We start from the raw sequence: 26,260 nt of genomic DNA, 5'->3' as shown, positions 1-26,260 counted from the left end.
ATCCTATGCAGCTGAACTTTCTCTCGTATGTATAACTCTGCGTACTGAATCATGGTGAAGGTCGTCTTGATAGGTAGAAAATGCGATGAATTCGTAAGACGATCCTACTATCACACATATAGCATTGAATCCCTTAATAGTCTTCGGCAATCCCACCTACAAAATCCATCGTAATATTCTCCCACTTCCACTCGGGAATAGGGAGTGGTTTAAGTTTTCCCGCTGGTCTTTGATGCTCTGTTTTGACTTGCTAACAAGTCAAACACTCGGATACAAACCTCAGAATATCTCTCTTCATGCCTGGCCACAAATATAACAAATGCAAGTCCTTGTACATTTTCGTGCTTCCCGGATGAATGGAATATGGTGTGTCATGAGCTTCCTTAATAATAAGACCTCTCAAAGAATCGTCACTAGGAACCCATAAACGATCTCGATAACGAACTATACCATCCACCTCGGAATATAACTTTCGGTCCTTGGCTTCATCTCTAGCTCCCCACTTTTGCAATTGCTCATCAGTAGACTGCCCATCACGAATTCTGTCTCTTAAAGTTGACTGTACTGATAATGTGGCAAGATTAGGGGCCTCGCCCCTAGCATACACTGTAATCTCGAACCGCTGTATCTCGGGTTTCAACGGTCTTTGAAGTGATAGATGAGAGATAACTGCTGCTTTCCTACTCAATGCGTCTGCCACAACATTAGCTTTCCCCGGATGATAGCTAATCTCGCAATCGTAGTCCTTTACTAACTCAAGCCATCTACGCTGTCTCATGTTCAATTCCTCTGGGGTGAAGAAGTATTTCTGACTTTTATGATCGGTAAATATTTTGCACTTCTCCCCATAAAGATAGTGTCTCCAAATATTTAGTGCAAAAACTATTGCTGCAAGCTCTAGATCATGAGTATGGTAGTTTTTCTCGTGAATTTTCAGCTGTCTCAACGCATAGGCGATAACTCGGTCATTTTGCATCAGAATTGCGCCCAAACCAAGTTTAGAAGCGTCGGTGTAAAGAACATACTCTCCTTGTCCCGATGGCATAGATAACACTGGAGCTGAAATCAAAGCTTGCTTCAACTTGTCAAAACTGTCTTGACACTTGGGTCCCCATAAAAACTTGGCATTTTTCTTTGTCAAGGCGGTCATGGGTACCACTATAAATGAGAACCCCTTAATAAACTTGCGATAATAGTCAGCTAGTCCCAAGAATCTACGGATCTCGGTAACACTCTTTGGTACTGGCCACTCTTTCACTGCCTCCACTTTACTCGGATCAACTTCTACGCCATCAATAGAAATGATGTGGCCTAAGAAAGCCACTCTATCAAGCCAAAACTCGCACTTGCTAAATTTTGCATATAGCTTCCTATCTTGCAGTATTTACAGTGCTGTCCTCAGATGACGACTATGCTCTTCTTTGTTCTTTGAATATATCAATATATTATCAATGAAGACTATAATGAACTGATCCAGATACGGCTGAAATACACGATTCATGAGATCCATGAAGATCGGTGGCGCATTTGTCAACCCAAATTGCATGATCATAAACTCATAGTGCTCATATCTCGTGTGAAATGCTTTCTTGTGAACATCTGACTCCTTTACTTTCAATTGATGGTATCCAGAATGAAGATCAATCTTTGAGAATATAGATGTTCCTTGTAACTGATCAAATAAATCTTCAATTCTTGGCAGTGGATAATTATTCTTGATGGTGACCCTATTAAGCTCTCGATAATCAATGCAAAGACGCATACTACCCTATTTCTTCTTCATAAACAATACCGGTGCGCCCCATGGAGAATAACTAGGGCGAATAAAACCCTTGTCTAGCAACTCTTGGATTTGATCTTTAAGTTCTTTCATTTCAGCAGGTGCTAGACGATAAGGTGCTTTAGATATAGGAACAGTGCCCGGCATTAGATCAATAGAGAATTCCACTTCACGATCGGGTGGAATACAAAAAACGTCCTCGGGAAAGACGCTAGGAAAATCTCTAACAATATCAACATCCTCCAATATTTGGCTGATAGGAGCATGTGCGGTAGTGACACATGCTAGAAAAGCTTGGCATCCATGCTTAATAAGTTTCCTCGCACATAGACAAGAGATAATGTGCGGCATTTGTTTGTTTCTCGTAGCCTCAAAGACAAAAGATTTACCACTAGGTGGTCTAATAGATACTGATCGTTGACGGAAATCAATCGAAGCTCCATTTACTGATAACCAATCCATACCAAGTATAATATCAAATTTGGGCATAGGAAGCACAATAAGATCTGCCGGCACCACATCTCTGCATAAACGAAGCTCCAGATTCTTGACAATTTTAGATGTGAGCATTTGATCACCGGAAGGAATAAAAACTTTGAAACCCAAACCCATATCTTGAGGAGTAATATTCAGTCTTTTGATGAAGGTTTTAGATATGAATGAATGTGTAGCCCTGAATCTAGCAATGAATAGGTAGCTACCCCCTGAATGTTAATCCTTCATGCGGCAAAAATGTCTTTTAAATCTTTTCGTGTTGAAACTTAAAGAATTTCTATCATTAATTTCCCAAAGTTAAGTGAAAATTGTGTGTTGAACTTAAGCATTTCTTGAAAAATTGCATTTTTGCCCTTAGATTTTTCGAAATTTGCATTCTAGTCCCCAAATTTTTGGATAATTACAATTTAACCCTTACATTTTGGAGCATTTCATTTAAGTCCCTTAAAATTTCAAAAATTACATCATGGTCCTTGAGAATTCGATAATTGCTTTGAATCCCCTTATCTTTTGGTTGATTGCAAATTGGTCCTTTAACTTTTGAAAATTTACATTTAAGCCCTCAAAATTTCGAAAATTGCAATTAAGTCCCTAAATTTTGAAAATTATAGACTTGACCCCTCAAAAATTCGAAACTTTTATGAATCCTTTGATTATGATTTTTCCTTTATTTTTGGCCCTAAAACTTTTATTGGAATTTTACATCTTCCACATAAATTAAGGCACAAAATTCAATACCATAGAAGTCTGACTAAGTAGAACATGCAACCTAATTTTCACTAGGTTAACTCTTGTTGCCAATTCAATTCTAATAACCAATTTAACATTTTATGCAATAATAAGCAATATAAAAATGTTAAATGACTAGGTTATCCGTGATAAGCGTAGTGTCTGCTTCTTCCTCAGCTTCTTCAGCATTCATAACATAATCTCGTCCCACAGTAGGTGCTTTCCTCTTCAGGCAATTAGCAGCTTTGTGCCCATTCTCCTTGCAGTAGAAACACTTGAATGTCCCCCATTCACATTTTCCAAGATGTAAGCGATTTCACTCCTTGCATGGTTGCCTCTCAGAAAGCTGTGGTGCTCTAGGATTTTGTGGCCTTGCTGTCCTTTCTTCTTGTTTTGACCTTGGGGCTTTTGAGGCCCTTGAGGTCTAGGAGGACCTATATATTGTTTTTTGTTTGGCAGATTGTTATTATGGTTCTGTTGCCTCTTGCGCTGAATCTCAAACTCAATGTCCTTCAAAGCTTGCTCAGACTTGAATGCACTAGTAGTAGCTGTAGCGTAGTACAAAGGATGCATCATCATAACATTATTGCGTAAAGTAGGTTGTAGACCATCCATGAAATGTTTAAGCTTCTCTGCAGGATCCCTCGCAATAAGGGGTACAAAGTGACAACCCCTATCAAATTTCTTCACATATTCAGCAACAGACAAGTCTCTCTGATGGAGGCTCATAAACTCCCTCTTCAGTAGCCCTCTAACATCAGCAGTAAAATATTTCTCATAGAAAATCTCCTTGAATTGAAGCCAAGTAATAGTAGCAAGGTTAACACCATGCTCGGCTCCTTCCCACCATAGTGAAGCATCATCCCTAAACAGGTAAGTGGTACACCTCACCCGGTCAGCGTCACCCATATTCACATATCGAAAGTATACCTCGAGTGAACGGATCCAGCTCTCAGCAACAAAGAGATCAGTAGTGCCAGAAAATTCCTTCGGCCCTAGCCTCCGAAACTTATCATAAATATCTTGCGGTGACCTAGGTGCCTGTTGTAACTGTTGCTGCTATAACTGTAGCTGTAACTGTTGCTGCTGTAACTGTTGCTCGAATAGACGAGCCATCCCTTCCAAAGCACGAGTAGCAGCATCACCTGGAGGCGGTGGTGGGGATGCATTCCCTTGATGGTTTACACTGTTCTCGGCTTGATTCTCATTCATAGGGGCACGTCTAGGAGGCATTCTATCTGAACGTTTTTAAAATTCTAACGTAACCAACATGCATTTAAAATCTAAATTTATATTCATGAGACATATCCTTATTCATCTAGCAATTTAAGCATAGAAAGCATATATACTCAAAAAGCTAGTAAACATGTAACGTAAACATATTACTCATGTCGTCATGCAGGTAACATCATAATGAATCATATAAAGCATGTAAAAACTTACAAATTTGAGGCTTGACGACTGATCTTTCTGGCACTGACGGTGGCACAACCTTTTACAAGACCTTTGCTCTGATACCAACTGAAACGTCTTCCTTTCATAATGTTAAAAAGTGCTAAAATTTTTTTTAAAAAAACATAACATGAAACGGTCGAACCTTTACCAATACATGAAAATATTTTTATAAATATTTTGCCCACTTATAATAAAACATCAACCAACTAGTATTTAAAAATCATGACATCGTCAATTGTTTTACCAAACCTAATAGGCAATAAACGTGAAAAATATCATCATCTCAAAAACCACTCAAAAGCATAAATAAATAGTCTTAAAAATCTTTTAACGTGAATAGTAGTCATAAATCATAATTGCTGAAAAGTAGAAGCGCTGGTCCTCGGGTCATGTGCACCTTCAATCCAGTCAGGTCAACCATCAAGATCTCCCTCAAACTCACTTGCATCCATCAAACCTAGTGAGTATAAAGACTCAACACACCATAATCTTGATAACAAGTAATACGTATAAAACCACATGCAACAGTGAAAGATACTTTTTCATAAAAATAACATTTCATGAAGATGCTTAAAATTTAAACATAACCATTTTCATAATGCATAACTTAACCTCAACCTTTATAATTTTCCTCAATCATAACGTGTATCCTCTTATCATGATCATAAACATTTTCCTTATTATTGAATTTAGATCGTTAATTGTGACTTTCCTCAATCCTCAAAAAGTCGATGGATCCATCTACATGTAACCACAGTACTAGGCAGCGGGGACATCAGCGACAATTTCTCGTCCACTGAGCCTTGGCCTATCCTCATCGAATAGAAATACGACCGTCGGGTTCCCTCTGGAACCTTTTCCCATAGATAGGCTCCCCCTGGGGCCTTTTCCCTCACAATATTCTCATTCTTAGCTCAAATCCTCAATAGTCACAATTACTTCACTTCCTTCAACGTTTAATATTTTCATCACTTTATAAAATCAAGCTTAAATATCATTTTTCTTTTGAAACCAAGCATGCAACATATATTTTAAATGTCGACCTTAAATCATAAAAATCTATGGACATTTAAAAATCATAATTTAATCATGTAAAATTTCATAAACATTTGAAATAATCATAATAGCCTATAAAACAGCATTCAGAGCACTACCATGATGTTTGCTAATTTTTTAGGTGTAAAATGACCGTTTTACTCCTAGACGTAAAATTTATCGGTTTTGACTTTTTAATGATTTCATTGACTCTAACATGTTCCAAATAATTATTTAAGTTTAAATTAAAATTTCCATAAATTTATTTAGTTTAAAACTATGCTTTTCAATTAATTCGTGATTTGTCGTTTGAAAGGCGTTTTCATCCCGGAAAAAATCCCAAACTTTAATTTAAAATTCCTAAATTCAAAACTTAGATTTTTTGTATTATTTTAGCCCTTATGAACCATGACTCGACCCCCGTGAGCCATGTTTCGATTATTTTTAACTTTAAAAACCCTAACTTGACCAATGATTGAACCACTCGAGACATCTTTCGATTTCCTCAAGCCACCCTCGAACCATGTTGGTCCAGACCCTGACCAACCCCTTAGTGCGCCCTACTGAACCCTTGCAACCCTTAGTAACCATCCCAAAGCAAGACCTGAACCCCCCAAACAACCAACAGCTTGGCCGTGAACTCCAAGTGGCCAAGGACTCTTGTTGGTGTGCTTAGGAACCTAGCCGACGCCCCAGCCCCTGAACCAACCTCTAGAGCACCTACCTAGGACCCTAAGGACGCACCCTAGCCTGGCGCTTGAACCACTGAGCGAGTCCCCAACCCCCTGGAAGCCTGCACCCCCCTGCGCATGTGATGTGTGATCCTCGGGTAGGAGTCCTAGTGGGTTAAGACTCCTCCCATCCCTCTCGAATCAGACCCTAACGTGACTAAGGCCCCTTATCCCGACTAAACCATCCCCTGACTGAGCCCTGGCCCCAAGCCATGACCCTCCAGCCCCCTCAACAAGGAACCCGATCATCTCAAACCCCATGACAAAAAACCGACTCCAGCTTGAATCGTTTGTGGTTTTCGTGAGTATGGTGTGTCTCTAGGACTCTAAAACGTGCAAAAAATTTACTTGATCATAAGTTAACATCATGGCAGCCCCCTTCACATGTAGAGCATGAGTTTGGATCAAAATTCATAAGTTTTAGACATGTATGTGCAATATTCCAAAATTAATAAAAGAATTTCATGTTCCTCAAGCACACGATATTTAAAACGATAATACGATGTGATAGATGAGAAAATAATATATATGGCATGCCTTTGCGTTTTAAACGCACGAATATACGTTGACGACGAAGAACGGGGACGAGGAGACGATGGCTTTGATACTTCCCTTGAATATCCGAAAATTCTTCTTCAAAATAATGAGTGTGTGGCCGTGTGTTTGGAAGAGAATTTGAGAGTGGAAAATTCAGAAGTGGCGTGAGTTATGTGATGGTTTGTGGTAGGTTTTAACACTTTAAATATGATAAAAATCACTCACCAAGGCTTAGGCCTATTAAGCACACAATTTATGCTTATTAGTGCTTAATTAGAGTTTAATTAAAATCTTAAAATAGTTTTGGTTACATAAGTTTGTGAATTTAATAGCCGAATTGCTAAAAAGTTCGTATTTTTGTTGAAAATCTAACACCGATAAAATTTATGTCCCGGCGTATAAAATCACCTCAAATCTCCTTATTTTCAAAAATATGAAAAAGCATCACTCATATTTTAAATAATAAAAATCAATTATTTATAAAAAAATTTTACGTTTTTCAGCTCTCGATCTCCGTTCCTTGATCGCAACTTGAATAATCCTTAAAATACAGTTTAATGCATAATGAAAACAAAATCATTTTTAACATATAATCATGTATGTCACATAATCAATTAAGCAATTAAAATCAATTAATTAGTCATTTTTCATATTTTCTAGATTTGCATGCAGTTGGATTACGTCATCTTAATTTTGGACCTTACAGTAAGTGTTTATTTAACTCCCCTTCATTCTAAATTTTTTTCCACCTTTAACCGAACGTATCATTACTTCTATCTATTTTTATTTATTATTATTTAGACATGTTGGGAATTCTGGTACAAAGTGTCATATGACTTCTTATGTATTTTTATTCATTTTCCTGCCAAAGCGCTGACACAACAATAATCAGCGTGAGCCATATCAATGATATTCATTGCTGCATAATAACTATGGTAAAACAACGAGTAAAAATTCAAAAGAAGTAAAATATTGTATTAATTCTTATTTTAAAATAAATTTTTATATTTTCTCTATTCTATTTTGTGTCAATGACTGGTGAAATTTGAACTTTGAAGTGTGCATATATATTAGTAAAATTTGGCGCGCGAGCGATGATGCGTACACATATACTAAACTTTAAAAAATCGTACGATATAGACTAGTGTATGTTTAAGTCAATATATTGTTATGTCCACTTATTTTATATAATAAGAGAAAATTTTATAACAAGAAAAAATTGTCAAAGTCGATTTTATTCTCTTCAACTTTGTTCTATGTTTGAAATCACGTCAGAAAATTCAAACTTCATATTGAAAAATGATGATATTTCATATGATACGTTAGCTCTGCGACGAAAATGACCAAAAACAAACAAAAATAAATTTTTAAGATTAAAACCCAATTGCAAAGCCAATGATTTATTGGTCTAGTGGTAAGAATGAGGCTCTAAGCACTACGAGGAAATTGAATTTTCGCAGCATCATGTCAACAGCGTGCTTTTAATGCCACGCTTTTAATTTTAGATAGAACGCTCATTTCCTATTGTATTTAAAAAAAAAAAAAGTAACAAGTTAGATAAGAAAAATGTAAAATAAACTTCTTAAGGACTAAATCGGCTATTTTTCAAAATAAAATAAGATTTGTGATATTATGAATAAGAGGTATTTTGAGAAAATTAAAATAAAAATGGTTCGTATAAATATATATGCGATAGTTAATGATATAGATAATATAGGGTGTATAAAATTTTTAATTTTTAGGTTTAAAAAATTTGAAAATCTTTTGAGCTTGTATTAATACCACTTCTCATCGAAATATCAACTGTCCTGAATAACCAATTTTCTGTCTCTACACCTCTTTCTCGCTAAAAAGTGTACCGAATGGCCAAGCTAGAGTACCAAAACAAATCATGCAGCAGCATCACAACCAATAATGGTCGTTTGAAACTCTTTGGCTTCAACATGACAGCCGATCAAAATCAAGATCAAGAACTTGAAGTCGACTCCGCCAAAAACCCGTCAGCCCCGCAGGAAGCCGGTGGCTTACCGGCGTCTGATGGGCGGAAGTACGGGTGCCAGTACTGCTGCCGCGAATTCCCAAACTCGCAGGCCATCGGCGGCCATCAGAACGCTCACAAGAAAGAACGTCAGCAGCTCAAGCGCGCACAAATACAGGCCAGCTGAAACGCCGCCGTCTCTTTCATGCGCAACCCGATGATCTCCGCCTTCACTCCGTCGACCCATCTTCTAGCCCCTGCCGGATCTGTGGTGGTTTCTGCAGCGTCGGGCCAATCTCCGTCGTGGTTTTATGTCCCACGCGCGGTGGCACCATTCCAGGTCTCGCATGGGAGCGTGTTTCCGGGTTCGACGGGCGGGAGGAGTGTGGGTAGCTTATCGTACGCGGGGAGTACGGGGGAGTCGAGCGTTAATGTTAATGGGCCTCAGCAGCAGATTAAGGCCCACAATAGAAGATTAGATGGGCCTTCATTGAGTAGGTTTTCTAGAGCACTGGATGATGGCCCCACATTCGATGACTCATTTGGCCTCGATTTGCACCTCAGCTTAGCTCCAGCCGCGCCGTAGTGTGTTACGGAGTCGACTGGGTTAATCAGCCGGAGAGCCGTTTCTAGTTGTCCTAGTTGAATTTGTACATTTTCCGATTTATTAATTTATTGTTTTTATGGCATTCGGATGAGGGATAATTTTTCTCAAATCGACTTAATTTTTTGAAAAATATTTTTAAATCAATGTAGTTGAAATCCATTAATTATTTTTAATTGTCTTTTTCTACTATACAGACTACAGTCTTTTTCATATAATTCATTTTTCATATTAATTCAACATTTTTTAATGACGATTGCTAAAACAAATATTGGGTTTTTTGACTTGGTTTCTCTTCCATTAAATATTATATTTGACATCTGAGTAGGTCTCTTTTGAGACGGTCTCGCGAATATTTATCTGTGAGACGGGTCAACCCTAGCGCTATTCACAATAAAAAGTAATACTCTTAGCATAAAAAGTAGTATTTTTTTATAGATGACCCAAATAAGAGATCCGTCTCACAAAATATGACCCGTGAGACCGTCTCACACAAGTTTTTGCATCGACATTTACCTTCCTTACAAATGTTTTAATTCGTACACTTGACAAAAAAAATAATGTCAAATACAGCGAAAGCAAAAAACCAAAAAAATTATTTATTAATTAGTCATTAATGGATTATATATATGAAATGAGTAGGCTGTGTTGGAAGATCATCACAAACGACTAAAATAAATACTTAAAGTTCTTACAAATAAAATAAATAAATTAAAAAGTTAGGGCTACACACTTGAAAAGTGGGGGAGACGGCAAACTGAACCCAGGCATCCACAAAATGTAATGTATGTAGAACCAATAGAGTTGACTGTTTAAGGAAGCTTACGTGTGAGCACGAAAATAAGATAATGCATTCCAAGAATTAAGCACCTAAAGCCTAAAGCTTGTGATTAAAGCAGCCCACAAATATTTTAAATCCAAAATCATGAAAATAGTCAAAAGTATGAGATAAAAATGATGGCATTTTTATTTTATGGGTGCACAAAAAGTGTGACTTAAATATATATATAAATATATATAAAAACTAGTGTACCGACGAACGCGTTGCGTGCTTGTATAAAAAAATTTATAATTAATTTGATTTATATTTAAATGAAGATCAAAATATAATTATAAGAAATTGTGAGGGACTACACTATAATTTTGATATATAAATTAAAAAGTAAATTGAAAAATAAAAGAATAAAAATGACTTCAGTAAAAATTGAATTTATAACCTAAACTCAAGAAACAATGACTCTATCCACTGAACTACATATAAATTACATTAAAATTTTATCATTTTATTAAGATATATAATTAATAAAACAGACCATGACAGCAAAATTAGTTACTCTAAGTGTCTCAAACTTAATAAATTAATATATATATATATACGTGTGTATACATATTTATGATTATATGTCCCAAGTCGGGGCTGATCAATTGGCATGCCTCTTTCATGTTTTAGGTAAATTAAAGTCAGTGCCTCATCATTGTAAGACTATTAAGCACAAAGTGTAACATAGTGGTATCAAATAATTTGATTTTTTCCACATAACTCTTACAAAATGCTACATCCATTAGAGCGATATGTTGAATATGCAAAAGCCGTCTCTAGAGCCTCGATGTCTGTAAATCAGTGAGACAAACCAAGACGATGATGTCACGATGTTTGTCCTGTGTCGTGTTGTAATTAAGAGCTATTTGAATTTATTATGAGGAGTTAAAATTATTTAGGTTAGCCATTTGTGTATAATAGCAAAAGTAGTTTCGAGAGAGATTCGTAACATACGTTTGTGTGTTGGGATATCACAAATGTTTCGCATGAAATACTAAAACTAATAAAGAATAGCTAAAAAAACATAAAATTCATATGAGATATGAGACGGTCTCACGTGTCAATTTTTGGATATTAATATTCAATCTGACCCGTTTTATAAAAAATAATGTTTTTTTATGTAAAAATTATTATTTTTTTATTACAAATATATCTAATGAGTATAGATTTGTGAAACTGTCTCACAATAAACCTATTATAAAAACATAATTTGTGAAACGAGTCAACCTTTGTGATACTACCGGGCATATTCGGATCGTCTTAGGTTCGAAAACTGGATATATTCGGGCCATCTTAGGTCAAGTCGTATTTAGTCACGGATGCTTAGAGGAAGCCAAGCTCGGGTAGTCTAGCTAGTAGATAGTGGTCACATCCCGGTTATCTATCCGAGCATCCGAGTACATGAGTCATCTTCGAGATCGCAGGTATGGGACACCACGACTAAATAATCGTTAGGAGGTCTTACTGGTACACGTAGAAGTGATACGAGTAGTCTGATGCACGCATGGGTTGTCGAACTTGTCAGTAATAGAAAATAGAGCATGGGCGACTGACCGACGATTTCGGTTAGGAATAAATCTTCCAAGCGGACTAGGTCAAGTTATAATAAAATGGATGATGATTCCAAGTATCGATCTTACGGAGAATAATATTTAATTACTAAATTTTTTATCACTTAACTTAAGCTAGACAAAATAAATAAAAAGATGATATAATAATTAATATAAACTATTAAATAAAATAATTGTTGATGCGATCCGGGTGAAATGGCTGAGCCGGGTCGGTGCTCCACCGGATCTGATATCAGTATGATGAGGGAAATAAGAGCAGAATGTTTGGAACAGAAGCTTTCCTCCTTTAAGCAGTCGAGAAGATGTGTAAACATGAAAGTAACCACGTGAATGGGCGCCGGAGGTGTATCCGGCGTGACAACTCCGATGCTTAAGTTAGTGAAGGACTCAAGCTATAAACCAATGTAATCAAGTGATGGCTGTGAGATTGATGTAGAAGATGAGTAATAAATGCACAATAAATGAGTGCATTCAATATCTGAATAGATAGTAAATACAAAGAGAAAACCTGATATTTATAATAGAGGATGTAATGATGATCTCGTTTTTTGTGTTGCTCATTAATTATGGTAGGGCGACTGATTATACCCTATTATTCTGACATGTCAAATCTTATATTAGTCACATTCAGCCTACCTGATTTTGTCAACCACTTTCATTGGTGTCAGAGATAGGTCGGCCGGACACGCCCTACTTTGTCGGCGTAATTAAATGTGGCACGTTTATCGAAGTGGCCCGAGTAGAATTTCTCTCATGAGAGCCTGGGCATCCAATAGCCCGGGTAGGTAAAGTCCCCAGTGTTTCAATGGCTCGGTCTTTTGATTGGCCTTTGCACAGATTCTCCTTGTCACGTCATACTCTCAACGTCCCGGGCAGCTTGAGATCCGGATATCGATTCAGATTTTTGTCTTATTGACCCGGGAATAGCCCATCCTCCTGACCCGGGCACTATCCATGGCCCGGATTACATGACCGGATCCAAGTCCCGGGACATCCTGGTCATTGTCCATGACCCGGGACATCCCGGGATATCATCACTCCCTCCTTAAATAGTCGGGCTAGAGTCGTACATACTGTCCCGATCAGTCTTGTGTGCCCGATCAGGAGAAATAATTTGTCGTTTAGTCTCCCCGAGTCGTTAGTGCTGATGTCATGATATTAGTGCTGACGTAAGCCCTACACTTAAAATCTGTTAGACGCTTTTCGTATTCCGAGGAAAATCATTGCATCAGGGCTTTTTCGTATACCGAGAAAAATAATTACGACGCCTCGATTTCCGCGCTTGTTTTTTCAAATATCCCGCGCAATTTCCTATGCCGATCTCGTCCGTCCATTAGTTTCGTGATCAATGGTGTAGATTAACTCCTCCCCTTATATATAGTAGTTAATGGGCTTCTCAAAAATCACTTGCAAATTCGAACCAGTGGCCAAACTCTGTCAAATTTCTCTCTCAAGCTTTCCGACGTGCACATCCTAACTCCGGTGGTCTTCTGCATTTACCAGCCACTTCTCACCTTTTCTCCGCCGTAAGTCCCTTCTCCCTTACTGATTTAATTCCCTTTTCCAATCATGTCGAATTCTACTTCTTCTACTTCCGGTCAAAATGTCAGGGGGCGGTCGGAGGGTAACTCCCCAACCCCTTCTGAAACTTCCGAGCACATTCCCATCAACATTCCTATCCCTGCTTTCCGACCTCTTCTAAAATAAAAAACCACAGCTTCCTCTTCCCGACTCACTAGTTCCCGGGGTAAAGAGAAGGACACGGTAGCAGGGCCACTGTGGTTCTCTACAGTGACCTCTACTCTTCGCCCGGGTAATCTAGAAGAAGTACGGTCTTTAGGTTCCCTCCCCTCCACTTACAAAATCAAAATCCCTGGGCCCAACGATCACCCGGACACTCCACCCCCTGGTTTGCAAACTTTTTCCATAGAAAAACTTAAGAGTGGTCTTCGATTCCCCATCCACCATTTCTTTGAGGGAATCGCCCGGTATTTTGGTCTTCCCATTAATCACCTTCATCCTAATGCCTTTATGATAGGATCGGTTAAAAGGTAGAAACATGTTTAGAAGGGGGGTTGAATAAACACTCACGATTTTTATAACCTTCTTAGAATGAAGTATCAGTTTTGTGATAAACTGAAACTTAGGAATCTTGTCAGTCGATGACAATCAGTATAACTAAATATAGTTGCGGAAATAAACTGACTGAAAGATAGAATAAATTACTGAAATAATAATGCAAGGATTTATGGATGTTCGGATATTTAAATAACTCCTACGTCACCCCTTCTATCACAAGGATATGATATGCACTAAAAGACTTTGATCAATACAAAATTTGTACAGACCCACTTCAGTTTGGACTTAACACTGCCAAGACTTAAACTCTTAGTTAACAACAATTTTCACAGTTCTTCAACTGGATTTTAGCACGACTGATATAAGTAATACAAAGATTTGTGCTAATAAGCTCGAAAGGTAGCCTCAAATGCTACGAATATTTCTAATGAGTGTCAGCTTTTTGAATCTCAAGTGAGAGTAATAAATTCAGCAGAATAACATCAAACTTAAGAGAATGGATGAATCGTATATTTCAGCTCTATATCTCATCTGCTCTTCTTTCTTATTTATAGGCTTTCTTCCAACTGGTAATAATAAATACAATTTGAATCTTTTGTATCCATTGATTGCCATGTCAACATTCTTCTGATATTCGTATACTATATTATCTAAATGCGGCGTCCCACTACAAGATACAGTCTGCTTTGTACTATTTTCGGTTGAATGTCCTTTTCAGCTGATGACGTGTTCAGTTGAATGATCAGCTGATAAGTAGCCTCACAACTGAGTATGTCAACTGATCAGTATCCAACTGATCAGTCAGTTGACAAAGTAGATTCAGTTCGGCTGATAACTTCAGTTTATCAATTCGTGTGTTCGTGATCAGTTAGTTTAACAGATTGATCTCTAATTTTGTCAAACCACCGAAATTAAGTTTCCAACAATTTCCCCCTTTTTGGTGATTGACAAAACTTTGTAAAGTATGAATTGATCAGCTGATCTCGAAATAGTCTTTAATTTCATTGTAGATAAAATAACTTTTCCAATGTACAGATTCGTACAAAGAATGAAATAAGTATATGATCTTATGTACAGATTCGTACAAAGAATAAAGAATACAAAATCTTCAACCATTTAACTGAAGTCAGTTGATCTTCATACATTTTTTTTCTTTCCTTTGTCTTCTTCTGTTTCTTTAGTAATTTCCCCGTTTTTGTCAAGCACATCTACTTTTCTTGTTAGTATGCAGACATCTGCTGCAATATCTGATACTGCATTTATCATAATGTCCTGCAGCAGGTAAATTCTTTTAGTGACCTTTTATTCAAGAAAGTCAAATCGACTGCCAACTAGGGCTTGAGTCTGGAAGTGCGATTCAGTTGACAATCTGTCTTTCTTGATTTCCTCAGTTTGAATATAAAGAGCAGATACACTCTTGTTAAGCTGTTTCAGTCTGTTTGTTCTAAATTCATAATTTTAATCAAGCTTCAAGATATGTGCAAGCCGAGTAGATTTTATTGCAGAGATAGAAATCATCATACTGAGTAGGTTCGACTGAACGGTTTGGAGTTCTACAAACAGGGCATCAGTGTCTGAAATTCTTGGAGACATGGCTCCAGAAGTTTCTGAAATTTGTTCCCTTTGTTCTTGATTAAATACAACTATCACACCATCAGTTGGTTCTATTATATGCATAGCTATCTCTGAAATATTTTCAGTTAAATGGTCCTGGGGAGGAGATGAAACAGATGGAAGGGTAGAGGTAGAAGAAGGTTCTTCAGTTTGTTCGACAACTGTTGCTTCAGTTGGATCAACAACTGATTCTTCAGCTGGTTTAAGAATTGGTTCTGTCTGTACAGTTGGGTTCAAAATTGTCTGTTCAGTCACAACTTCTGACAGAGGTGGCCGTTATGGTTTATCTAAATTGGGCTCCTCAGCTGGTTCTTCAGTTCTAAGCACATCTTCAACTGTCCTTGAATTGTCCAGCTCAATATCTGAGGTGACTGATTTGATGACCTCATCTAGGTTTGCTAGAGACAATTCATCTTCAGTATATGGCGGTGGATCAGCAGTTGAAGATTGAGGATGGTGGAGCAGCTGATGAGGAAGGTTCAGTTGCCTTTTGAGAAACTTAAACAGCTGAGTCTTTGGGTGGCTCTTGAACTGACTTTCCAGCTGGCTCTTCATCAGATGATAAGTCTTGTTCAATTACTGGAATGATTAGTTCTTGACCCATTTTCCAATCCTTGATTTGCATCTGTAAGCAGATAAGATCCGAGTCCAGTTGATTGTATACTGCTGAGTCATTGATAGCAGTCGGACTTGAAGGATCAAAATTTTGTCGTAACTCAGCAAACAATCTTCTGAAGCTTCTTGGCTCTCAGCTGATCAAACAAATATGTTTTGCGTTCTAGACCCTGAATAACTGTTGAAGCCTTGACTACTCTCAGAACAGTAGCCAACTTTAGTTCTGAATTTGACCCACTCATTGTAGATCTTGAGTTTCTCTGCTGCAAAATCGTTGATCTCTTGCCAAATGAGATCAATATGCATTTGAACCGCATTGATTGGTCTAGGTTGTTCTTGCATCTTCCCTTTCCCTTTGGGATCAGTTAGAATGTGAGGAATGCTCAACCCTATCATTGTTGTTCTCTGATTACTATTCCCTTTGGTCTGGGAGGAGGTAAGGAAGTGTAACTAGTGATAATGATTGGTGGAGCCTTAACTCCAGCAAGCTTCTTTTTGTCACCAGATTCAGTGACTTTCTTCTTCGGCAAGATGGCAGAGAGAGGCAACTGATCCTCAGTTGAGGGTTCAGTTGGAATGGCCTTCAGTGGGACAGTCTCAATGGGCTGTTCAGCTCCTGACTGCATTAGTCGATCAGTTGGGGTGGATCCAACTGCAGCAGCAGGCTTGGTTTTTAAGGTCCGAGGCTTCTTCACAACTTTGGGAGAGGGAGTTATCTCAGAATCAGTTTCACTGACAATCAGTTTGCGCTTGATTGTCTTCTGTTGAGCCTCTTTTCTTGCTTTCTTGACTGATTTGGGAGCTCCTCCCATCCCAATTTCCTTTTTCCCCTTAATGAACTACTCAGGTGAAAAGTTCAATTTTTCCCTTGGTGGCTGTACATTCTTAACATTGAACACTTTGAACTTGGATGATTTCTCAGCAGTATCACCCACTAGCCCCTTCATTTTCAGTAGAAAACTGATTTGCACGGCATATCCCTGTGACTGCTTCGTTGACTGAAGCATATTTCTTAGAATGGTGAAAATAATATTTCTCCAGTTTACCTTTTTCTTAGCCATGATCACCGTCATGACTTGAAACTTTTCAAGAGTAAGAGCAGAAAATGAACCAGCCTTAGCTAGTATTCCCTTTGCTGAAATATCTGCCAGTAGTTGAATTTCTGGCTTGAGCTCTTTCTTTGGATCGAAAACTTTGATTTTCCGACCATCAGCTGACAGAAGAGACTGCATTTCTTTAATATCAGAGGTTTTTACCTCAGAGAAATAGATTAGCACATCAGTAGGCAGTTGAAATAGTTCACCGAAGGATTCTTCAGAAATGGTCAGCAACTGACCATTGATAGTAGCAGTGATGTTTCCATCAACAGTAACGTAACCGATTGAGTAGAAATCATGAAGCTCTTGTGGATAAAGTTCTGTCACAGACAACTGAGAATAATTCAACTGAAATGATAATAACCGGCAATTAACTGACTGAGCGATTAACATATGATAACATACTCAGTTACAAAAAGAAACTATTAAAAGCCATGATATACAATCAAGTTAAATCAGTTAAACCAAGTATATTGCGAAAGTAAGAAAACTTAGTCTCGGGTAGTGGTTTGGTGAAGATGTCAGCTGCTTGTTGTTCAGTTGAAACATACTCCAGTCTGATGGCTTTATTAAGGCTTGATCTCAGATGAACTGATGCCTGACATCTATGTGCTTGGTCCTTGAGTGAAGAACTGGATTGCAAGTGATAACAATCGTGCTAGTATTTTCACAAAATATGGGTGATTCTATGGCAATAACTCCATAATCTTTCAGTTGTTGCTGGATCCAGAGCAGTTGGGCACAACAGCTTCCATTAGCAAGGTATTCTACTTCAGTTGTGGAAGTGGCTATTGATGTTTGCTTCTTGCTGAACCAGGAGATCAGTCTGTCTCCTAGAAACTGACATGATCCACTGGTGATTTTACGATCTAGCTTACATCCTGCATAATCTGCATCTGAATATTCAACTAAATTGAAAGAGGAGTCTTTAGAGTACCATAACCCAACATTTTGCGTGCATTTAAGATATTTTAAAATACGTTTGGCAGCTGAAAAATGCGATTGCTTAGGGTTTGATTGAAATCTAGCACACATAGAGACAACAAATACAATATCAGGACGACTGGGAGTTAGGTACAATAATGAACCTATTAAACCCTTTGAGATTATCACCTCTAATGATATTCCCCCTTGATCAGTGTCCAGTTTTACTGATGAACTCATGGGAGTACTTGCAGCTAAACATGATTTCACGCCAAATTTCTTGAGCAACTCTTTTGTGTATTTAGTTTGACCGATGAAAATACCAGTCTCCAGTTGCTTCACTTACAGTCCAAGGAAAAATGTCAGTTCACCCATCATGCTCATTTCAAATTTGTCCTGCATCATCTTAGCAAATTTCTCGCATAATTTGGGGTTAATTGACCCACATATGATGTCATCAACATAAATTTGAACAAGTAAAATATGATCATTCTTAGAAAATTTGAACAATGTCTTATCAACTGATCCAACAGTAAAATCATGATCAGTTAAGAATTTTGAAAGTGTCTCATACCAAGCTCTTGGAGCTTGTTTAAGACCATATAAAGCTTTGTTCAAATAATAGACATGATTAGGGAAGAGTGATTGATAAAACCTGGAGGTTATTCAACATAAACTTCTTCTTGCAACTGACCATTCAGGAATGCACTCTTTACATCCATCTGGTAAACTTTAAAGTTCTTGAACGATGCAAAAGCAAGGAATATTCTGATAGCTTCTAGTCTTGCAACTGGTGCATATGTTTCATCGTAATCAATTCCTTCTTCTTGCCTGTATCCTTGTGCTACTAGCCTTGCTTTGCTGCGCACAACTGAACCATCTTCGTTCAGTTTGTTACTGTACAACCATTTTGTACTTATGATAGTTTTTGAAATTGGTCTTGGAACTAGGTTCCAGACTTTGTTATGGATAAACCGATTTAGCTCCTCTTGCATAGCGATTATCCTAGTTAGGATCAGCAAGAACCTCGTAAGTTTTCTTTGGTTCTAATTGTGAGACAAAATCAGAATGAATAAATAAGTTAAGCATTTGATTTCTTGTTCTTACTGGGTCAGATGGATCACATATTACCAATTCTGGTGGATGTGATTTCTTCCATCTGAGTTCAGTGTTTGCTGCTTCTGTATCAGCAACTACTTCTGTTGGTAACAGAATGTTTTCAGTTTCAGTTGGAGCTGTATCAGTTGGTAACTGAATATTTTCTATTTGCTCCACCAAATGATTATCAGGAGCAGCTTCCTGTTCCATTGGTTGATCTAACACTTCTGGTTCAGGTGTTTGAAGGATGTTTCGATTGATATGATTTTCTTCTTCATTTTCATCCTCCAAACTGATATCTGTAAATCTATCAACTAGCTCAACTGGATTAGTTGGCTTATTAGTTAGTGTCGTTTCATCAAAAGCAACATGGATATATTCTTCAACATTTAATGAATTTTTGTTGAAGATTCTATATGCTTTGCTAACAGAAGAATATTCAAGAAATATTCCCTCTGCAGATTTAGCATCAAAAGCTTTAAAATGATTTTTACCATTATCGAGTACAAAACATCTGCAGCCAAATATATTGAAATAAGACATCACACTTTTTGTTCCATGCCAGATCACATATGGTGTTTTCACATGATTTTTATTAATCATTGATCTGTTCTGAGTATAACACGCAGTGTTTACTGCTTCAGCCTAAAACCTTTGAGAAATACCAGAATAAGCAAGCATTGTTCTAGCAGCTTCTTTAAGGGTCCGATTTCTTCTCTCAGCTACACCATTTTGCTGAGGAGTTCTAGCTGCTGAGAGCTCATGCTTAATTCCAGTGCTTTCTAAAAAATTTGAAAGAATTTGATTGATGAATTCAGTTCCTTGATCAGACCTGATTCTATCAATTCCAACTGATTTTTCATTTAGTAATTTTTTAAAATCTTAATCATTTGTGCAGCAGTTTGGTCTTTGGATTTGAGAAATATAACCCAAGTAAATCTTGAAAAGTTATCTACAACCACCAAGGTTTATTTCATTCCCCCTAAGCTCATGACTGGTAGAGGACCAAATAGATCCATATGTAACAGTTCTAAGCATCGGGATGAAGATTTACAACCCTTGTTTCTAAAAGAAAATCTTATTTGTTTACCAAACTGACATGCTGAACAAATTTTATCTTCAGAGAAATCCATTTTGGGCAAACCAGTTACAAGATCACGATTACTCAGATATGCAATAGATTTAAAGTTTAAGTGGTTCAATCTCTTATGCCATAACCAGTGTTTGGAAGATTTGGAAGCAATGAAACAGACTGGTGCATAAGGTTGTTCAGTCCAACTGACTTTGTAAGTATTACCACATCGATTTACAGTTAGAATGACATCATCAATTGAGTTTCTAACTGAACACGTGTGTTTGTCAAACTGAACTGAGAAATTGTTGTCGCATAACTGACTAATGCTTATCAAGTTATACTTCAAATTCTCTACTAGCAAAACATCTTTAATTGTAAAGTTACTATGGATAAGCTTACCCTTACCCACAGTTTTACATTTGGAGTTGTCTCCAAAACTGATGTTTGGACCATTATACTTGATCAGTTGAGATAGTAAATTGGCATCTCCTGTCATATGTCGTGAACAACCGCTGTCTAGATACAAGGTTGGTTCTCTTGTTGTACCTGTTACCTGCAATCACACACAATATATAACTTTGGTACCCATATTCATTTGGGTCCTAAACTGATTTGTCCTTTAGGAACCCAGACTTTGATTAGTCTAACTGACTTCCTAGTTTCTGTGTTCCAAATGGTTTTTTTCGACTTTTTAGCAGTATGTGTGTGGTGTGAGGATGAGACAGTATGATTTATTTCATTTTTCAACTGACTGTTCTTTTGATACCGTTTTTGAACTGGCTTACTATTGTAGTAGTTTTAATAGCCATTCCTTGAGTATTGATATTTTTTACTGAATCGTTTAGGAGATCAGTTTCTTTTATCAGTTGAACTCTCTGAGCTATATCCAATACCATATCGTTTGCCTTTGTTCTTATTCTCAGTCGATTGAACAGTTTATTTACTTGGTTCTGAATGTTCATTTACCATGGTTGACTTTACAAAGGTAATATACTTTCCTTTGTTATTATTCAACCTTGGCTGAGTATCACTTGTAGAGTTTTCAACATGACTGTTAAAACCTAAACCAGCTTTATCAGCAACTGATTTTTGAGCATTCTGCATTTCAATTAATGTAACTGAAGATTTATTCCAATTTTGAAATAGTTCAGAATTTTTTGAAATCTCAGTTTTCAACTGACATATCAAAGCTTGGTTTTCGATCAGTTCAGCGTTTTTCTTGGCAATCTCCTCTTTTAAATTTAACATTTCAACTGACTTATCAGTTTCAGTTTTGTTATCACTGCGATCATTTTGCTCAGCTTTGACCTTTTCAAATGATCGAGCCAATTTGTGATACTCATTTACCATGTCATGCAACGTGGTTATGAGTTCCTCACGAGTGAAGTTAGTTGAGCTAAAATCAAATACCTGTTCTCTTGCTGAATCCAATTCAGCATCATCTGCCATCAAGCATTTGATTTCCTCTTCATCATCACTTGACCTGCTTGGGCTTTCTGATTCTGACTCATCACTGTCAGTTTCAGCCCACTTTGATTTGCTTTCCTCAGCCAGGAGCACTTCATGCTTCTTTTTGGATGATCTCCTGTCATCCTTAGTCCTTCTCCTGTGCTTATATGGCTTCTTTGCTTTTTCAATTGATCTTCGACTGTCCTTCTTAGGCTTAGGACTAGTCTGCTATGTAATGAACTGATTTGCTACAGTTGAATCAAACATAGGATTCTTCTTTGGATTGGTTCTTCTGGTATTGTTTTTGGAAGTTTCCTTGATTCTTCCTCATGAACCTTTCAAATTTTCTGACAAACAATGACATGGCATCATTGCTAAGTTGATCAGCGGATCTGTCAGCTGAACCAGTTGGTTCATGTCTGACAGCAATTAACGCCGTTGTAGCAGCTAGTGTAGAAGGTTCCCCTTCTCTGGTTTGTAGCTCAAATTCATATGCCTTTATATCGGCAAATAGATCATGTAGTTCAAATTTGTTGAGATCTTTTGATTCACGCATAGCCATGGTCTTGACATCCCACTCTTTGGAAAGACCTCTTATTACCTTTAGTGCCACTTCTTTATTTGAGTACACTTTTCCAAGTGCATTCAATTCATTGATGATGCAGCTGACTCTTTCATCATACTCGTGCATAGACTCTCCTGCTTTCATCTTGATATTATCAAATTTTTGAACAGCAACAGACACCTTGTTCTCCTTGGTTTGTTCATTTCCTTCACGTAGCTGAATAAGTTTTTCTCATATTTCTTTGGCTGTTTTGCACATGTTGATTTTGCTGAACATGACTTTGTCCAGCGTTTTGTATAAAATGTCCTTGACCACATTATCCAAGTTTTCTTTTCTTTTGTCTTCAGTTGTCCATTCATCTCTGGGCTTTTCTATTTGTTGGGGTGCCCCGTCAGTGATGGCAACTGCATTGTTTGTTTTCAATATCTTCATTGGCCCATCAGTGATGACATACCACATGTCATCATCTTGTGCAGCTAGATGAGCCTGCATTCTTATTTTCCAATAATCAAAGTTTTCTCTGGAAAATATAGGTATTTTGTTGAATGAAGACATATCGAACGGTTGTAAGTGAGAATATTCTGAGACAAGATTCAACTGAGCTCTGATACCACTTGATAGGATCGATTAAAAGGTAGAAACATGTTAAGAAGGGGGGGTTGAATAAACACTCACGATTTTTATAACCTTCTTAGAATGAAGTATCAGTTTTGTGATAAACTGAAACTTAGGAATCTTCTCAGTTGATAACAATCACTTTAACTAAATATAGTTGCGGAAATAAACTGACTGAAAGATAGAATAAATGACTGAAATAATAATTCAAGGATTTATGGATGTTCGGAGATTTGAATAACTCCTACGTCACCCCTTCTATCACAAGGATAGGATATGCACTAAAAGACTTTGATCAATACAAAATTTGTACAGACCCACTTCAGTTTGGACTTTTAACACTACCAAGACTGAAACTCTTAGTTAACAACAATTTTCACAATTCTTCAACTAGATTTTAGCACGATTGATATAAGTAATACAGAGGTTTGTGCTAATAAGCTCGAAAGGTAGCCTCAAATACTACGAATATTTCTAATGAGTGTGAGCTTTTTGAATCTCAACTGAGAGTAATAAATTTAGCAGAATAACAACAAGCTTAAGAGAATAGATGAATCGTATATTTCAGCTCTATATCTCATCTGCTCTTCTTGCTTATTTATAGGCTTTCTTTCAACGGTAATAATAAATACAATTGAATCTTTTGTATCTGTTGATTGCCATGTCAACATTCTTCTGATATTCGTACACTGTATTCTCTGAAATGCAAAGTCCCACTACAAGTTACAGTCTGCTTTGTACTATTTTCGGTTGAATGTCCTTTTCAGCTGATTACGTGTTCAGTTGAATGATCAGCTGATAATGAACCTCACAACTGAGTATGTCAACTGATCAGTATCCAACTGATCAATCAGTTGACAAAGTAGATTCAGTTCGGCTGATAACTTCAGTTTATCAATTCGTGTGTTCGTGATCAGTTAGTTTAACAGATTGATATCTAATTTTATCAAACCACCGAAATTAAATTTCCAACACTTTAGGATCATGGCTGTTACCTTTATTCTCTTTCGCATGAAAAATATCCCAATTAATTCTTTCATCTTTCATTTTTTCTACTCTTGTCGGTTCAATGATGGGGTCCTATCTTTCATGGCCCGGATGCATTACCGGTTTTTGACAGACATCCATTTTTCCTTGAAGGGGTGTAAAATGAAATTTTTCTTTTTGCAAATCCCGACTCCCCTTACCTGCTCGACTGGCTTCATATATTCAATGCCAGAGCAACCGGAACTTCCCCGGGATTTTAAAATTCTCCCCCCTTTCATCCATGATCGGGAGGCCTTGGAAAACCAGTCCTTCCTATCGTCCGTGTTGATTGGGGGGCGGGGGGGGGGGGGGGGGGGGGGGGGGGCGGGGCAATCTGGTTTATTATGGGATAGGGCCCCGGCCTGAAGATCCTGTGGACCAGGTCATAGATGCATTTGGTCAAGCCGAGTCACAGGCCGATAAATTACTCCCCCCCTTTGTCTTTTTAATCTGCATTTTATTTTTCTAACTCCCAACTTTGGCGCAGTAGAAGAAGACATGATTAAGGCCAGTCTTCTTGAGGCGGCCGCTAAGAGGAAGGCCGAGCAGAAACAAGATCGGGCAGAGAAGAGGGCCCGGGAATCCCAAGAGCAGGAAGAGCGAGAAGCCGAGGCGGAGGCAGAAGCCCAAGAATCAGAAGAGTGCAGGGTCCGGGTAGAGACTGAAGCCCGAGAAGAGGCGATTTCTACCAGAGAGGAGACCACCTCTCTAGTTGCAGAAGAGGACCCGACACCTCTAAATCACTGAAAGAGGAAGACCGTGCAGGAGCTTGTCCGAGAGACCATTGTTGTGGAGGAGGAACCTATGATAACCACTCGCGCCCATCCCCCTCCCGGCTCATCTTCTGGTTCTTTCCAGCAGGGTGGAGTGCCTTCAAAGTTTGCAAACCTCTTTGGTGATGATGTAAGCACGGACCTGACCAAGATGGTGTGGGGCTTGCTTCGTCCCGAGGAGGTGGATCATCTTAAGGGCCTCCACCCCAATCAAAAACTGTATGAGGGTGTTTCCCGGTCCTTCTCTGTAAGTTTCATTTTTGTCTTGCTATCCCTTGATTTTATTATTACTATTAGTCTGACCCTTCCTTTGATTTGCAGGGCTTGTAGATGCTGATATCTGCCTACGAGCAAGTACCTGGTGCAGCCAAGAATGCCAACATTCAAGCTACCACTGCGCGGGAGATGCATAATAAGCTTCAAGAAGAGATGGGCCGGATTACAGAAATCCACGAGCATGTCTTGGCCCGGGAGAAGGCGAGATGGAAACAGCAGGTGGACATAGTCCAAGCAGAGCTGGCCGAGGCTAAGAAAGCTTTTGATGCCTAGTCAGAAGCTGCCCAGCTATAGGTGCAGGCGGCTAGGGCAGAAGCGAAATCCTTCCGGCTCCTAGCTGAGGAGGCACGGACTGAGGTAGATCTTTTGAAGGCTGCCCAGGAAGAACAAATGGCTCAATTCTTGAAGTCCCAGGAGTTCAAGAAGATGGTGGCTGACAAAGCATTCGTTTACTTTGAACAGGGCTTCAACAAATTTCTGGAGCAGTTTCAGGAAGCAGGCCTTGTTCCTGCTGACCGGGAGGATTTCCCGGATTTAGAGAAAGTTGCTGCATCCCTCTCGGATGATGAAGAGGAGAAAAATGAGCAAGCTCGTGAATAGTGTAAATTTTTGATTTCCTCCCCGGGATTCCGGGCACTATGCAAATTATTTCCAGTATTAATGAAAAATATTTTGATTTACCTTTCTTGCATTTGATAACTGTTTTAACTGTTTTAAAAATATTTCCAAGTGTTGTATACTCTCTTCAAATATCCTTATGGGTTTTAACCAACCTTCACCATGCACATTAAGAATCGAGGTATAATCTCTTGGGTTCAATAAATATTCGATCTTGGTAAATAACCGGGGTATAGGTTCCTGGAATCAGTAAATGACCAGGGTGCGGGTCCCCGGCCAGGGTATGGACCCTTGGACTTAGGGGATAACCGGGGTGCGGGTCCCCAGACCAGGGTACGGGTCCCTTGACTTATGAGATAATCGGGGTACGGATCCCCGGGCCAGGGTACGGGTCCCTGGACTTAGGAGATAACCGGAGTGCGGGTCCCCGGGCCAGGGTGCGGGTCCCCAGACTTAGTATACATTTTTCTGGAAATCTTCTTTATTCAATGTACAAATAACATATAAGATTCGGACTTCAAACATAATATTTCTTCAAGTGAAATGCATTCCATGGTCTTTTAAGGGTGTGTCCCTGAGGATCTTCTAAGAAGTATGCTGCCCCCGAGCTGACTCTTTGGATTACTTTGAAGGGTCCCTCCCATCGTGGTTCTAATTTTCCCACGTCACCCAATGGTTTTTCCTTCTTCATAACTAGATCT

At 38.3% G+C, this 26,260-nt stretch overlaps 1 pseudogene; it reads left to right on the top strand.

Annotated features, from left to right (window-relative positions):
• Window positions 1-8,585: 8,585 nt before the first annotated feature.
• Window positions 8,586-9,456, top strand: LOC142525108 (zinc finger protein GIS3-like; annotated as a pseudogene).
• The last annotated feature ends 16,804 nt before the right edge of the window (window positions 9,457-26,260 follow it).

Source organism: Primulina tabacum, chromosome 14, assembly GCF_025594145.1.
Source record: "Primulina tabacum isolate GXHZ01 chromosome 14, ASM2559414v2, whole genome shotgun sequence".
Classification (NCBI taxonomy): domain Eukaryota; kingdom Viridiplantae; phylum Streptophyta; class Magnoliopsida; order Lamiales; family Gesneriaceae; genus Primulina; species Primulina tabacum.
Note: the sequence above shows the minus strand (reverse complement) of the source record. Positions and strands in the feature narration are given on the sequence as shown.